At 22.7% G+C, this 6,171-nt stretch overlaps 1 pseudogene; it reads left to right on the top strand.

Annotated features, from left to right (window-relative positions):
* Positions 1–307: 307 nt before the first annotated feature.
* LOC132949616 (uncharacterized) lies at positions 308–5,401 on the top strand (annotated as a pseudogene).
* Positions 5,402–6,171: the final 770 nt, after the last annotated feature.

Below are 6,171 nucleotides of genomic sequence, written 5' to 3'. Positions count from 1 at the left end.
AATGCAGCAAATGTCGAGCAATTATATGTGTGCAGACAGTCAAAATATCCAATTTTAAAAATGTAGTTATGTATCTCTTTTCAATAGATACGTCATATGATTTAACAATAATTTAATAACAATTCTAAATTTAGCAATCGTAAAATAAGAACTTCAGAAGTCTTAGTTGAGCGTAAATAATATTATTTGGAATGTTGAGGCCGTTGAGGGTGTTTTTATTTTTTGTCCAAAAGATAAGATTTAAGATCTTCTAAGGCCGGCGTGGTCCGTGGTATTATCTTGTAATAATTTGTATAACTGATAAGTGATAATATTGATACATTGATAACTTGATGAGTAATGACCGTTTTATTTTTGGAAATCTACAAAATTATAAATTTAACCAAAACCAATATTAGTTTTATTATTTAAACTTTTAAAGTTGTTAAACCAAGTAAGTCGTAAACGTGTAAACATAATTTTGGTTTCAGACCTTTTGCTCTGTATTTTATAATGATCTACTGAACAAGTAAAATGTAAGTAATAGTCACAAAGGACTAAACTTTAAATTCAATAATACTTTTGTTAAACATTTTAACTAACAAAAAATCTACCAATATCATAGCCAATATTCAAGTTAAATCTTTGTCCGTTCATCCAAATTGATATGAGCTATTTTAATCTGACAGAATACAAAGACAGGTGTTGTTTGTATTGGTTTCATCACTTATCACTACATAGGATAGTGATGAATGAATTAATTATGGGTATATTTGAATTTAATTATTACTATTTCACAGTTTATCACTTGTACATCATAATTTTACATTATGAAGGCTTTTTTGGAATTGGTACGTGACCGTTTCACCAAGGTTGACTTAATGCATTTAGTTGATATTGATGACGAAGATCTCCAATTATTGATATTCCAGAATGGGCTAAGCAGGGATGAATTTATAAAGTTTTTGGTGTATAAATTGTTGTTGGATACTGATCCTGAGTCTGAATACTCAAATACATATGGTAATTAACAATTATATATTAATTGAATAATGTATGAGTTTTAGAATATATGCTTATTGTTACTAATATAATATATAATTTGTTTTAGATTTAGAACATATACTTGTGTCATTTGGTTTGTTGGATAAAATAGCTGCACAAAATTTTTTAAAAGTAAACAAAGATAATAAATAAATAAATAATAAGTAAATAAATAATTTTTTTAGGGTATTGTCATTTTTAATAAAAAAAATAAGTTTTTAATATAAACATTTTTATTTGAAGTACTAATCAATTAATTATTTTATTAATATCAATTTTGACTAAACTAATAATACATTTATACTTTTAGGGTAATATGTCAACTAAGTTACATACAGCTACGTGGAAAAAAATTATTGAATCTTTGATACTACAACAGTTGCAATTCAATATCCGAGTTATGATGAACTAATGAATTACATTTATGAAAAAAATAATTATTTTCGAGTAAGAGTTTATATAAATCTGTCATTAATATTGTTATTTGTTTGAAGTATAGAGTAGACTATTATGTAAAACGTATTGAGTGGTAAAACAAAGTTTACTTTATTATTCCATTGATTTTATATTATATTATATTATATTCTAATATATTGTGGGTTGTGGAGTAATCAATGCTTGACCAGCCAAAATACTAAAAGGAAATAATATATATTTAATTCAAAATGAAATGTTAAGGTACATTATTTATGCATATAAATTATAAATACCAAATGATAATGTTTTATGTAGGTTGATATTTTATTGTATTTCACTATAAACTATTCTTTTTTTGAGCTTGTTCGTTTTACATGTTTTAATACTACATTATAGAATTTTAATGTTCAATAAATCTTAATCGTCTTTTTTACTTCTTATGTTTTTTTAGTCTGCTGAAAAGAAAAATTATCTTCCTCCAGAACTTATATCTAAGTTAAAAGTTGAAACGAAATTAAACGAAAACAGTGAAAGTATTGATGACATTTCAGACCAGTTAATCAAGATCATAAATAAACCAATATTACCTTATAAAAATAATGATTTTAAAACATCCTCAGATTGTGAGGTAAGTTGTGAGAATAAAACATAATTATGTAAATAATCAAAATATATATTTTATGTTGTGTATTGCTAATAAAGTAATAACTAATAAATAATCAGTGGTGTATTGCCGTATTGGCAAGGCTGGGCATTAACGAGTTAAAAGTTAAAATTAAGTTAAAACGTTAAGTGAATTTTAATTAAGTTAATTAACTTGTTACTTTTTTTTTCAAATTAACTAAGTTACTTTTTTTTCAAGATTAACGTGTTACCTTCAAGTTAATTTTATTTCAAAAGTATCTATATTAAGTTAATTTTTGTCCGAAGAATAATGCAAATTTTTGAATGGGTTTTTGCTTTGATGTATCATTTTAAATTTCCACAGTAATTTTCTTGAGCGTAAAGAAAAACTATCTAATAATCCATATTATGTGTCTGGAATTTTTTATTTTTGTAAATTAGCAAATTTTAACTTTAAGCTAAGTTATAAGTTATTTTTTTTTTTCAAAGTTAACTCTTAACTTAACAAGTTAACAAAAAAAAATATGAGTAACTTTTAACTTAACTCAACTTTATTGTTTTAAAATAACTTAACTTAACGAGTTAAAAAAAATCGTTAACTTGCCCATCCTTCCGTATTGGTAAATATATTTATGGGTTTAGGCATTAATAAAATATTTATATTAAACCTAAAAAAATTGTTCTCACTACGCTCAACAAAATTAGGTTAATCCCTTATAATATGTTTAGAACTTCTAATATTAATTTAAAATTAGATTATTGTAAATAACGTTTTATTTTCATACAACTTATTGGATTGGAGTGTAATAAAATTGTAAACAGATACTACATATAATTTATATTTTAAAAATATAATAACATAAATAAAACCACAACTCTTTTAGATTCTGAGAGAAGCGATGAATGTATTGATTTTACAATGATGTGTGTTTTTATTTTTTTTTTTTTTGTGTCTGTCATCGCTTTTTAGGACAGTAAAAATGCTTAGATTTTCTTCAACAGTATCTTTTCTCGAAAAGATATCTTTAATCGAAAATCTGTTGATGTATACTTGCGTACATGTACCAATACACCACTGTAAATAATACAAATTTATCAATACATATTAAATAAACAGTACAAAACTGTCAATATATATTAAATATATTCTACTATTCCTAGGAACAACCACCAGATACAAGCTCAGAATTTATGGACTTGATATCAATAAAAATAGAAGTTGATCGATGTATTAAGATTTCAAATAACAAAAATATAACTCCATTAAATAATGAGGCCTCAATCAAAATTTCTACTCTAGAGTTTCTTGAACTAATAGATAAACAAAATTTAATTCATTCTGATAATTTAGAGTCAAAAATAGAATATATCCATGAGGTTATAAATTTATTTAGACTGTTCGTATTAATAATATTACTGGTTGATATTATTTTTATGTTTTTTAGCTTATGAAAGCTGAACAAGATTTACAAATTTTAGCAGATTTACTAATAGTACAGGTATAATACTACAAATTATTTATTAAATTTGTATTACTTACTAATAATACAATTATAACAAGATAATATGATAAATGTTGAAAAGTAATAAAAAATATTTTTACATCTTTATGAAATTAATATTTGCATGTAAGATCAAACATTATTAGCTTATTTTACTATTAATTTACATTACTATTCAATATTCATATAATATGATGTAGGCTATCCAAAATTGTATAATTAAAAGGTAGTGACATTTTTTTTAGCTATGACTGCATATTTTTTTTTTATAACAACTAATTAAATGCATTGTACCCTCTAACTCAAATATTTAATTGGATAAAATTATTACTAATTTTACAAGACATGTGTTAATTGACTACCTATGGTATAATTTAAAAGTATTTCTTAGTTTAACAGTTTATGTAGGTATTTGATATTTCTATATTATATGTTTAGGACAAATCATAATTGCCATTTTAGCATAAAAGTATTTTTGAGTTGAAATATTTCATAAATATATTGATCAAACAATTTTAAATATTGTGAACAATTGTATAAACTAGTTATATTTCATTAAAATGGAAATTTAAGGCTGGTTATAAAATTTATAATACCATTGATTATAGATACTAGTATTATACAATGATAATACATCCGATAGAAATTGGTTATAACAACTATCAAAGGACCAGGCAAATTTATTGTTATAGTTAAGACTAATACAAATATCTAAATTTGATAAATGTTTAAATTAACACTTTAGTAATTTAGTTACATCAACATTTATTTTAATTGATATTGGTACGATTACGTATCATAATGAATACTAGGTGATAATTGTATATAACATATTATTTTATTAGGAATTATTAATTATGTAGTTTGGTTGCCAAATCTTATTATATCTTTTAATGGTTTTACATTTGCATGACATTTTCGTCCGAACGTGACTAATAAATTCTTGTCAAAGAGTCTTTGAAATAAAGTTTTGAATTACATGAGTTGAAGAAGTGATGTGGGTAAGTGATTCAGAATCATCCAAAAAAGTTTATATCAAACTGTACTTATTTTTTATGTTTGTAAGAAACTTTTGTACAATTTTTATACATATATAACATTTACTGTGGTAGTGTTAATACATACATTTATGTGGTGAAATGTTCAAAGCACATAATATTTGATTTCATAAATATGATTATGTACATTTTTTAAATGAAAGTTAGTTAAAACAATTTTGAAAAAAATTAATAGTCAAGTCATCAATTAAGATTTGTATTTTTAAATTGAACATAAATACCTCATTTTAAGTATAATACATGTATGTAGTATGTACTGTGTGTAATGTGTATATTTTAAAGTTAAAATGATGTGTATAACATTTTTATATATGTTTGCCTTTTAAAAAAATCATTAGTAAGATGTAACTTTAGGAAAAAATGTTTAGTCTGATAATATTATTAAAGCTTTTAATTTTTCATTACATGTACAAGTTTTAATCAATATTTTTTTTTCAGTCTATGTTGGATAGCAAAGAATGTCAAAGAAACACATCATAAACACTAGTTAATTATATGTAAATTAAACTTGTATAATAATAATATTTTGACAATCCACACCTTTTCGAGTGAGAAGTTTTTATATTTTTTATATTTTAATTTGTTATCTAATGTTTAGTAAGAAAGATTCATAATATGGTAAATTATTTGATACTATTATATAATAATATTATATCAAATTATGCATTTCTTACCTATTCCTTTATATTATACTCATTGTAGCATAAACATATAGAAATATTTAGATACAATTTATGGAATTTTCAAGACAATTATAATAAAAAAACTTGTTTATAATTTTACTTTTTTGAAAATTCCACTCCAAATGCTTGCACATGGTAATAGTTGTAAATGGTAGTAGTATGTTTACAGCTCTATTTATTATGTAAGTAAAATTAGTATTAATAATATGATTACAATATCAAGATTTTTTTACAATATTTAAAATATACCAAACTTTATTAATAAAATTAATATTTAATGTTTAAGTCTTCACTTTTAAACTTAAGATGTAATTTTTGAGTTTCCAGGGCTATTTAATGTTAAAAAACTAATGTGTTTAAGTTAAATATTAAGTTTATATTTTTTACATAAAGAAAAAAATTGAATAATGTAATAATACATATTCGAATATTATGTAAAAAAGACTTTTGTTGTATTTTTACATTTTGGTTCCTGTAAATTAGTCCAATATGCTTATTTTAATTTATTTTGTCAAAGTAGACAAAATAAATGTCATTCAATAGGTAATCATAATAAGTATAAATTCAAGGCTGGACGTTAACTAGTTACTTTTGGCTTTTCATTAACTTAACTGTTAACTTACTAAATTTCTTTTTTAATTAACGTGAAATTAACGAATTAATTTTCATTTTAAGAAGTAAGTTTAGTTAATTTATTTTGTTTTAATTTTATTATATTTCACTATTTCAGTCTATTTCGTTTTCACGTCATAATATATATATATATTGACTTATTTATATTTTATAGAATTGTTTGAAGTTAAAAATGTATATCATTTGAATCTAACTTATATGGAAATACTGTATAAATAGTATAAACACTAT

The sequence above is a fragment of the Metopolophium dirhodum genome, chromosome 7 (assembly GCF_019925205.1).
Source record: "Metopolophium dirhodum isolate CAU chromosome 7, ASM1992520v1, whole genome shotgun sequence".
NCBI classification, from domain to species: Eukaryota; Metazoa; Arthropoda; class Insecta; order Hemiptera; family Aphididae; genus Metopolophium; species Metopolophium dirhodum.
Note: the sequence above shows the minus strand (reverse complement) of the source record. Positions and strands in the feature narration are given on the sequence as shown.